This window comes from Pteropus alecto, unplaced genomic scaffold (genome assembly GCF_000325575.1).
Source record: "Pteropus alecto unplaced genomic scaffold, ASM32557v1 scaffold3, whole genome shotgun sequence".
In the NCBI taxonomy this organism is placed as follows: Eukaryota; Metazoa; Chordata; class Mammalia; order Chiroptera; family Pteropodidae; genus Pteropus; species Pteropus alecto.
The window spans coordinates 39,956,114-39,968,277 of NW_006442484.1; the positions used below are offsets into that span (position 1 = coordinate 39,956,114).

The 12,164-nt window shown below is 37.7% G+C and overlaps 1 protein-coding gene across 1 annotated transcript in view; it reads right to left on the reverse strand.

Moving 5' to 3' along the window:
* STK39 (serine/threonine kinase 39) overlaps nucleotides 1-12,164 on the reverse strand; it is a 214,535-nt gene that overhangs the window by 152,410 nt on the left and 49,961 nt on the right. The window lies entirely within an intron of this gene.

The following is a 12,164-nucleotide window of genomic DNA, read 5'->3' on the forward strand; positions in this document are numbered from 1 at the left end:
GTTTGGATTTCTTAGCTCTGTTATCGCTTTGTAAGTTGTACAAGGGCTCCTTTCCTTTCTGTATGTGAGGGAAAAAAAGCTAAAAGTTATTATACACTCTTCTAAATCAGTATTTGAATTTGTGAGAAGTATTTTAATGAGAAGCTTAGAAAATCCTAATATCAAAGTGTAACCTTAACTGGGTGTTTTTTAATTTGTTTTAAGACTACTATATTTCAAAATCAAAAGAAATAGAAAAAAAAAAAAGTCTGGCCTTTACCAAAAAAAAAAAAAAAAACTTTATTGAGTCATGTACCTCTATTATAACGATCAAATGTAATTAATGTGAAACAAGCAGAGCCCTCTATTATACTCACACAATGAATTTTTAAGCGTGTGTACCACGCCCTCTGCTGGCATCTCCTGACCACAACTTTAGGGGCGAGTGAGGAAGGAGGGAAAAACATCTGGATTCCTTCCCCTGGCGGGAACGTCTTCCTTTCCCAATCATGCGCAACGATTCCCTTATTTTCTATCTCCTTCACCTTCCCTTCTCCAAAATGTCATATTCCTTTAAAAAATTTATAGGATCATAATAAAAAGTTTAAGGAGTTAAGTTTAAATTACTTCCCTAAACGAGGGGATAAATAACAGGTAATCCAAAATTAGAGAGTACTAAAAACTAATTTAAATCTGGTTTTGAAATAGCTTCCTAATTAGATGTAGCTTCAGGTGACAGGAAAACATGTTCCTGCTGGCTGGGAAAAGAAAATGCCAATACAGAATATGCTGAGTGCTAGGGGCTAAATTTTGGTGTCAAATAACACAAAGTGGATAATGCCCAACTATTAAGTAATAAAATCTAATTGTTCTAGTTTACAATAAGGTGGTAAAGTTGAGTCAAAAAACTGGTTCACCCCAGACTCTTAGCAAGTTGGTGATAACCTAAACAGTCTTTGATGTGAAATACAAGAATACAGCACCAACTGAAAAAACATCTTAACTATTCTTTTTTAAACCTAAAAGCAGATTTGCTTTGCATCTCCTGCCCCCGCCCCCCACACACACATACTCACCCATCAACTCTCATAAAGGCTATCACTATGACTGCAATTTTGCTCACTGAACTCCAATTCCAGAAACAGTTATTGGTTGACCAAGATCCTGTGCTGGGTATTGAGGACACAGGGAATAATATGACACCATTACGGCACCCAGGGAGCTCAGAGTCTGGTACAGAAGGCAAAAGTGCGAGAAAATAAATGATATATGACACTAAATGCAACAAGGGAATCATGTCCAAGGCACAGAAGCAGTACAGATGAAAACTGATGAACAGCCTAGGGTGCAAGAGGGACAATACGAGAAAGCTTCACAGAAGAGGTGCTAACTTGGATAGAAACAAGTTTGAGGAGACGCCTTTTAAACAGAGGGACCAGCATAAGCACCTTCGTGGAAAACACATGTGGGAATTTCAGGAATACATTGGTAGAAAAGTAGAATCAGTAATTCTATAAGGATGGTGTTATGGGTGACGTGGTGAGTGGCCGAAGGAAAGGCTGGAGAGGTGGCTCAAACAGAGATCATGGGAGCCTTGCATGATCCTTACCCTGCAAGTGACTGGACCTCATCCTATCGGTGGCAGGAACTTGGAACTTACTCTATAATCAACAAAAAGCCATGGAAGAGTTTTAAACCAGAGAGAAGGCACAATATTATTAGAGTTTCCACAAGATCAAAAGGCATCTAACATTTTATACTAATTTTTCTGCAACTTTAGCCCATTTCCTTTCCATTTTCCGTGGTTTACTTACTTTTAAAAGACATGGTATGCTAGTATTAGAGTGAGCTGGAAAGGTGAATAAAGGCAAACGACCTTCATAGCGGTCAGTACCTCATTCGTTATCAGTGATGCTCAGTGAACACTGGATTAGCAGTCAGTTCAGGATTTCTCTGGGCATACGTATGCCAGTTAAGGTTTAGAAAAGTTAGCTGATGCAGTCAAGCCTTGGGAAGAGTTAGCAAACTTCCCAAAGGCAAAAACAAAACAAAACAAAACAAAACAAAACATGAAGCACATAATACATTTGAACAGGCAGATCTCAAAAATGTAACTGGAGGTAAATAAGGCCATTGATTTGGCCTATTTGGTTCCAGTAAAAGAAAATGATCTGTTCTCTACAGACTAAAGTTGTACAAACAGTATCTCTCACAATATCTGCAAAGTGAATGTCTTTATGTTTAAATTTCTAAAAGTGTATAAGATCTGTAAAAGTTTAAAAGTTCTCTTAAGAGATTGGTATCTTTAAAAGATACCTCAATCTGAAAATAAAGATAGTCCCCCTAAGATGGGGCTACCAGAATTAGCAAATCACAATTTCCAGAGTGGATCTTTTTGGCTCAAAGTCAAAATGTCATCAGAAAGGGGGCAGAATATATGCATTTTTTACTCAACTTGCCAACTGAGCTGAAAGTAATTTATGATGCTTTTTTCTCTTGTTGTTTCCTCTGTCCTCACCTCTCCTTAATCCACCCCAGCACAAACCAGTCAGGCTCCTTACAGCAGGCACAGTGCAAAAGAAAAAATTCTACAACTGAGTTCTTTGTAGACTAGTAAGCAATTCCTATCCAGTCTTAAATGAACCATTCTGATAGCACCACCTAGTGTCCAAAAGCACTTTTCAGACCAAATTAACTCAACACTCTAAACTGACTTAAAATAATGCATTTAAAATAAAAAATTAATGAAAACATCCATGAGCTTACACTCAGGGAACATCTGTCCCAGTTACAGACCCAGATAAAACCAATAACTTTAACCTCTCTGCCCAACTATTCTCTCAGCTTCAATTTAGGAAAAATAACACATTCAACCACCATAGTCTTCCTTCCTCCCTTTGAGCACGTGGGTTCCTCAAATAAGATATATTACCAATACATACGGCTGCTTTTAATTTGTTGTTGTTGTTTTTAAGTATTTTTTCTACTCTTTTATATTACATACATGGCTGTTTTTAAACAAGAGGATGGGGAAAAGAAACAAAACAATAAGAGAACATGCACCCTCAGACCTACCTGAATACTCAGGAGCATTTTATATTAAGTTCATAATAAATGTGATAGTTGTAGAGGTCAGTTCACTTGTCCTTCAGAGTTATCATACACTTTGGCTCCTTCTTCTATTTACCTGACCCTGAGGAGAACCGCAGGAAATAAAGAACTTTCTGGAAATAGCCTGCGCCATCCAGAACAGCATTAATTTGACCACCAAATATTAGAAACTCTCCAATCCCAACTTCAAAATTGAGATTTTACAAAATTGCATTATGTAAAATACAAATGTTAGATTACTTTTGATTTGTAATTCAAAATGAAAGCAGTAGTATTAAAAAGCACTTAAACCATCACCCTTCAACCTCTTGCCCAGTAAAACAAACAAACAAACAAACAAAAAAACACCTCAATTGACTAAGGTGCCTGTTCCAAATCTGAGGCCTTCAACAAAGCCAAAAACTTGCTCATTTTGCTTTGCACAACCTCACAGAATTAGAACCCATTGTTGCCCTCTACTGGGCAAACTTGAAACAAAACTAAAATCCATCTATAAAGCATTTGAAATTACCTTATTTCTTCTCCAGTTTCTGGACAATGTATAACCTTCAATGTCTCATAAATTAATTATAAGATTGTGGGGGGAGAAATTTTCAGAGATTCTGAGTGATTTTCCCTCTTTATTGTCTAAAAGAAGAGAATAAATGGTAGCAAACTGGGAAATTGGCTTCGGACTCTGCCACTCTATGACGACGTGGCCTTGGGTCAAGGCCCAGCCTCCCCAGCAATCAATTTTCAGGTCTTTGAACTGAAGGATTATAAAGACATTTATGATCTTAGTTGCTCTTTTGCACTCATAGTTCAAAATATTTATAGCTTTTTTTTAAACCAGTCCTAATAACCTAACAGATCTTATCCTGTCCTATTACTCGGTACTTCGTTGATTGTTATAAGACTGCCGTAATTAAGGTCAGCGTAAACCAAGTATCTAGCACGGTGCATGAAGGTGCACAATGAGCATGAAGTTTTCTCTCTCTCCTCTCCCCATGCTCCCCCGTCCACCAGCTCCATGGCCTTTCCCATTCCTGTAGTACATATTCTATGTCCATATCTTAAAACACTTATTCTCTGCTATGCTATAAGTTTGATATGTCTTGTGATGCTTGTACTGTGTTCTCCACTGAAATATGAGCTTCACTGCCTGGACCGTGTCCTTTATCTGCATCTCAGTGCCCATTATTGGCAGCAGTGGTTGTAATGGTAGCAGCTGTTACAGCAGCAGCAGCAACAGGAACCGATGCAGTGGTACCCGCAGCAGCAACGAAAAGGGTTACAAAAATAATAACATTATAATACCAAAACTATAATAATAAAGCAATACACGTGATTATAAAAAATAAAATTTACTATAATTCTAGAGTTCTCATTTATTATTTTGTGCCAATCATTGTGCTATATGCTTCCTATGCTTTACCTAATGTAGTCCTCGAAAATATAATGGGTAGTATGACTCTCCTCACTTTATGAATGAGAAGCTGAGCTTCTGGCAGATTATAAGAACTACCAATGCTGCCAAACTCTCACTAGCCATCTCTTTTCCCTTCAGAATCTCCAAAGCCCTTTTATCCCCTTATACCCTCCCCATCTGCTAGAACCTTGGCAAACTTCCAAGTTCTAACAATGATGCTCACGGTGTCTCCGAGTGCCAATGAATGGCATAGATACTCCCATCATGTGCGTTAAATGGCATACTACTGGTTCTGAGAATAACAAATGTAACTCTCCTTTTCCAACTTATGGCGTTGAACTCAGCTTACTCCTCTCCATCTATAATTCCTTCCTACCCTCTGCCATCTCTTCTTTCTTCTGAGGTATAATTTAGTGAAAAGAGCATGGAACCAGAAATAAGAATTGCCTGTTATTAGCCATGTGACTTTAGGCAAGCCATTTCAGCTCTCACGCTTTCATCTGTAACATGTGATAATAATATCTTCTGTACATGTTTCCGAGCGCGATTGTTTAGAATAAATAAGAAAGCTTATATGAAAGAGTTCTAAAAGCTGTAAAAGAATATCAGCTATGTGTTGATTTAACTCTTACTATTCTTAGGCTCTTCACAAACACAAATCTGCACTTCTCACAGTAGAGAGGGTGGCTGCAGTGAGAAAAAGTCCTGGCTATTGCCCACTGCCAGCACCTTGATGGGGCAGGAAAAAAAAAAAAACAAAAACATGAAGACAGGTGAATAGGTGACAGCAACGTCATTCTTTTCCTTCTTTTTGTAGGCCTCCATGTACTTTTTCTCCATTCTATCCAAAGCAACAGCCACAGAATCAACTTTCATCACCCACCTCCACCTGGCCCAGCACCAGGACCCTTTCTTCACCCACTATCTCACTGTGTACTTCTAAAATGTTCATCTTCTATACCCACAATCATTATTCTCCTTATTTACATGACAGTCACTGCAGCCACTATTAGACTGAGCATGCTCTACTTGCCAAACACAGTGCCAGACGTCCTGCGTGGACCGTCCCTCATCCTCCGTGGACTGTCTCTCATACTCTGGGCCACACAATGTCAGTATCTTTGGCTCCATTTGACAGATTAAGCTCACCAAAAGGAAGACACAGATTCAGCTACTGCTGCTTCCAGACTAGATACAGAGGACATTCCCACTTCCAATCCAAATCCGAACATCACACTCTAACAAAATGTTCCTTGTCTGTAGCATCACTTAGAAATCATAGGAAAATCCTATCGATAATATCCTATGAACGTACAACTAGAATGACATAAATTATAAATGTTTCCTCAAAAAAAGACTAACGGTTCAGTACAGTAAGTACACTCATTTTCCCTTTTAATGTTTAGTATCATGTAGGAATGTACTAGTAATGAATCTCTCCTATTAAGAAATAATTGTGTTTACAATGAAGTGTTTATAATGGCAGATATCACCTTAAACATGTGGTCAAAATTAATATCACCAGTAAAGGAAGAAATTAATACCATGTGCCTCCCAACATGATACACTGAGAGGAACAGAGCATCACATTCCTGTCAGAAAATGCAGAAACTGAATCTAATCATGAAGAAATATCAGACGAACCCAGACCGCGGGCCATTCTACAAAGTAATTTCCCTGTACTCTTCAAAAGTGTCAGTCGTGAAGAAAAACAAGAGTAAAGTTGCCTAACAGAGACATAACAACTAAATGATTCTGGATTGAATCCTGAGCCAGACTAGTGGCAAAATTGGCAAAATTTGTATAAGATCTAAAAATTAAATACTAGTATTGTGTTAATGTGACCTTCTTCATTTTGATAATTATACTCTTTTATATAAGATAATGTCTTTTTTTTTTCAGGAAATATAAATTGAAGTACATTTAAAGATAAAGGGGATCATATCTACATCCTAAAATGTTTCAAAAGAAAGAGTGAAAGAGAAAACATATACAGAAATTTTTTGCACTATTTCTGTAACTTTTTTGTAGGTTCGAAGTTATTTGAAAATAAAAAGCAAAACCAGAAAGGACAAATATTGAACATGTGTTAAGTACAGTCAGTCCTCGACATCTATGGATTCCCACCCATAGATTGAAAATAAGTACGGTTTTTGACACGAAGTTGGTTGAATTTGTGGATGCAAAACCCATGGAGAGGGAGGATTTAATGTATATTTATTGAACAAAAATCGTGTATAAGTGGACCTGCAAAGTTTAAGCTCATATTCTTCAAGGGTCAACTGTACTAAATAAATGTGAGCTGTAATATTCCTACCATTTATTCTTAAGCACGTAGGAGGATTAAAAAATTTAACACCTTGGGTCCTCAATATGAAACCAATATTACAGTTTGATATAAGAAATTCTAGGACAAAAACTATCCCGGTTGTTCCAATTCACAAAGGTCACACCCAAAGGTAGTAATGCTATAATATGCCATTCCTCCTTCTGATAATGACTAACTTCTCAATTTCATGATTAAGAGAATTCAAGCAAAAATCCTCCAGTGATTCAACTTCCCATGGAAAACACAGACAACTGCAATAAAAAGAACTGTGTATTACATTTCTTTACCTCACCCCTTCTCTAGCCAATATGCTTGCTGGCTGCACAGATGGCATTTAGACATCTACGTAGCTACTAACCCTTTGCCTCTGTCCTGTCATCAGTGTGTTTTGGCAACGGAAAGTGTATGAATATACGTGTGAATGTGGTGACTCAAGGTTGTGTCAGGTGACACAGAGCGGAGCCATCGGCCAACTCTGATGCTTAGATGCTTCAACAGAAAATGCACACAGCCCTAAGCATTTGATTTTAACAGAACAATTTATGCCCCTCCCCGCCCAGTGAATCCAGCAGAGTAAATGGTGTAACGCGACATGGTCAAGCTTTCGAACCCCAAAAGATGGCTGGAGACTTAAGAAGTCACTTAAGGAGGAGGAATGGTTATGATGCCTTTTCTTCTCACAAACAAGGATAAGTGAGAAATTGAAAAGAAGTTATACAGCTGCACTTAACCCTGTTCTCATGGGTCATTATTAGCATCATATCCTCATTTATAATTTTCAAGAGTGTCTTATGTTCCAGGAACATAAAATCTCTCATTACCTTTCACTACATGCCTGGAGTCAGACAGAATTTCCATTTCACAGACAGAAAAATCAGGGCAAAATAAAATCAAGATGATCCATAAACCACCCTATCAGAAAAAAGAACCTAGAATGGACGAACTATTCTGCACCTCCAGGAAGAAAATGAATATCCCTAATTTCTGCAATTACTATACATACAAAAATCGTTTGACATCACTAAATTGCCAGGGAAGCCACACTAGTCTGTTCCTATTTTTTTAATGTGTGTGTGTGTTTTTCCCCACCCTGATTTAAAAGAGTCAGTCTGGATGAAGACGAAATCACCTACCCACATGGAATTATGTGCCTCTCAACTAACGTTTCTCTTTCTGGCCAAACATGAGTATGATAGGCCTCTGCCTTTCTCATACTATGGGACTTCCTGAGAACAGTTACAGTATCAGCCCCTCTTTCTTTTAAATATGAGAATTGCTCATGGTAGAGAAAAATGCAGATTGAAAAATTTCTCTTAATTTTGGTTACCATAAGGGAAGAGAAGAGGCTGTTGTTTATGACAGAAAATTTTCAAATCGATATGGTTCCCTAAATGTCCAGAGCTAGGTCAACAGTCCCAGTTGACATATAAACACTGGTATATCAACGGACTGTCTGCTTCTATTTTAAAAAACAACAAACTGAGAAGACAAAAATCAAAGGATTAACATTAACAAGTAGCCTCTAAGGAACAAATCTATACCAGGAAACTAGAGCACAAAAAACTAGGAGGTACCACAGCAAACACGGAAGTAAACAGTAAGCAGATGTCACTGAAGAGAAGTCCAAACTGAGTAAACAAATAACACTAAAGGCTCCTCTGTACCCACTTTTAAAATAAATTTACTTAAACACTATAAGAACCTAAGACAAGCAAAGACATCCTACAACAAAGGTTTTCACTGCACATAGTGATAAAAATAATATTTACTTCCTAGAGGCCAAGCCTGCATGAGAAGTTTCAAATAAAGGCCAGCATAACTGGTTACCAACACCGTGAGCCCCAGAGAGGAAGGAAGAGTTGTCTGCTATTAACAGGAATCCTAGGAACAAGTGTATGCCAAGCATTTTGGGGGTTTAGGTGAGTGAAAAACAGTTTCGAATGGCCTTTCTTTGGTACACTCAATTACATATGTTCACCGAGTCAGCAAATATCTGTGGGCACTTACTATGGACAAGACATGCACTGTGGGGAGAAGATATTTGCCTATGATACATCTGATAAGTGGTTAATATCAAAAAATTTATGAAGAATTCATACAACTCAACAATTAAAAAATGGGCAGAAGATCTGAATAGGTAGTTTCCCAAAGAGGAAATGCAGATGGCCAACTGACATATGAAAAGATACTCAAGGTAACTGATTAACAGAAAAATGCAAATTAAAACCATAATGAGATGTCACCTCATACCTGTCAGAATGGCTATTATCAATAAATCAAAAAACAATAAGTGCTGGTAAGGATGTGGAGAAAAGGGAACCCTTGTACCCTGTTGGTGGAAAACAGTTTGGAGGTTCCTCAAAAAACTAAAAACAGAACTATCTTTTGACTCAGCAATTGCACTTCTGGGTATCTGTCCAAAGAAAACCAAAACACTAATTTGTAAAGATCTATGCACCCCTATGTTCACTGCAGCTCTATTCGCAATAGCCAAGATCTGGAAGCAACCTAAGCACCCATCAATGGATGACTAGATAAAGAAGTTATGGTACATATAGACAATGAAATATTACTCGGCCATAAAATAATAATGAAATCATATCACCTGCAACAACGTGGATGGACCTAGAGGGTACTTTGCTGAGTGAAATAAGTCAGACAGAGAAAGATAAACAGCATATGATTTCACTTATATGAGGAATCTAAAGAATTAAAGGAACAAACTAATAAAAACATACTCGAAGGTATAGAGGACAAACTGATGATGGCCAGAGCAAGGGGTGTGGGGGTGGCTATGTGAAAAAGATGAAGGGATGAAGAAATACAAATGAGAAGTTCCAAAATAGTCACTGGGACATAGAGTACAGCATAAGGAATTCGTCAGCATAAGGAATATTATTGTAATGACTACACGTAGAGCCAGATGGGTGCTAGAGTAATTGTGGAGATGACCTCATAAACTATATAAATGTCTACACAATGTACTGTATACCTGAAACTAATTTAAAAAATGCACTTTGACCAATGTTGATCTGTTCAGTGCGCCTGCCATGGAACCTAGGGGCAAGGACTGGAGTGGAGCTGATCACCAAAGTGCCCTTTAAAATGAGAATTATCACAGGAAAATAGCCAACTTACTGAAGCTAGAGAGCCAAGATAAGATTACAATGGGTCACTCCCTTTTCTATAGTTATTTAAGAAACTAATTTACATTCTCTCTTTACTCTTCTGTATGACTGAGATGTGTGGCCATTTTCCATTTGAAGACATAGATGAAGGAATAAGCCCTAAGGTTTAAGTCTAAAATCAAAGAGCAAGGAAACGACAGATGACAAGGTTGAAAAATCACATCTCCCCAAATTCTAGCTGCTTATTGTTTAAAATACATTCAAAATGGGATCTGAAATGCAGAGCACGCTAATATTTAATAAATCATTTAAATATTTTTTTAAAAGAAAGGAAATAAAGTCATGACGTAAACAAATTCTTCATTATCTCAAGCTGATGAAAGGAGTTCCAAAGTAAGGCATGGGTTATGCAGTGAGAACCTTAAGTGGTTCTATTCAGCTGGAGTTTAGAATATAAGGTTGAAATCTGAAACAGTGCTATGAATTCAAGACTAAGAAACTTGGCCTTTATGTGATATAAATCTTTTTTTTTCCTATGTATTTGCTTTAGTTTTCGTTAAATTTTGAAAACCACTTTTGAGCAATTAAGTGACATGATCAGAAAGTTAATCTTGTACTCATGTCTAAGAAGTAACAGAAAGAAGAAATGGAGGGCAAACAGTTAGAACTCTACTGCAATTGTCCAGTTAAAAACAGGAGGAAAATGTTCCGAGCAATGTTGCAGAAGGAAATGTGCAGAGAATCTGGAGAGAGATTAGATGGGGAAGACAAAGGAGTAAGGACGTCTTAAATAGTAAAATAATTCCAGTATTCTGAAGTTGGGTGACTTGGAAAGAAACATGGAGCACAGGAAGATCGGGGTTGGGAGGGAAGGAGTACCCTTTGGAGACACTGCACCTAAGAAGCTGGTCAGCTACTTAACAAGGAGCGGGAGGTGTGCAGCTTACGCTGTGCGGAGGAAACAGGCCTGGAAACTCCCTTCTCCGGGCACAGCTAATGGATGAGATCAGATAAAACTTCTAGCAAAAAAAAAGCAAAGACGAAGAAAAATGTTCTTTGGGGACAAATACTGTACGAGCCAATGGCTGTCTAACATCTTTTTTCAACTCTGGCTGACATTTTAGATATCTGATCAAAAGACCTCATGCTGACTCCTACACCCCACGGAATTTCTCCAGGCTCCTCCTTCAGCCTTCTTGGTGGAGCTCTCAGCTACTGGTCAACCACGTCTAGTTTCTGTTGCCTCAAACTGAAGGTTTGACTCTCTCTGCTACCCCTGGAGATGTGCTACTCTGATGGACTATCTGCCAAACTTTCACTTTTTCCTCAGAGACGTCCCACAGACCAACCTTGCTCAGGTCTCTGCTGTCAACACGGCCACCCTCTAGCCCTAGTTCAGGCCGAGGAACCAGTGCATCCCACAGAAGTTCGCTGGTGCAGGAGAAGCACTCAGATAACTGTACAGAGTAGGTTATTTACTGAATTCTATTTAAAATCATATAAAACAATTCTAAAGCATTAGTTAAATGCATTTCATACAAAATGTTTTAGAAAAGGCAATGTCTGGAAGTTAACAAACTTACTTATAGCTAGGATGATGAGATGCAATCACTAATGAATATATCTTTGCCAATTTTACTTACAGAGCAGACAACTCAGATTCTTATCAGCTTTCACTATAGCTATCAACTGCAAAAAAGGGAGAAAAGAGGACCTTCCTTTCTAAATCTCTGACTACATATTTTTAATTATAAATATCTAATATAATTTTAACAACAAACTAAACCAAATTAAAGCAGGGGTTAAATTTTGTTAGATTTCATACCATAATGAAATCAATAATCGCAGATAAATAAAACTCTGGATAACTACATAAATAAATACACACATATACACCATTTTAAAAATCTCAAAGCTAGAATGGAAAGTTTTTCAAGTAATCACTAAAATAATTTAATTAACATGAGATAGACTACAAAAGGGACCATGGGTCTTTTATGAAGAAAGAACCTAGATCCCACAGATATTCCAAATAATCATTAAAAACGAAAGTTTTGTTTTTCCTTTTGCAATTTCAGACTGATTAAAAAAGATGGTTCCTCTTCTAAAAAATCCAAAGGAAAGACATTCGAGGATATTTTCCCTACCCAGTGTTCAAAGCTCACGGCAGTCCCCTCCCCTCTGACCTGCTTTAAGTAAAGCTGATAAA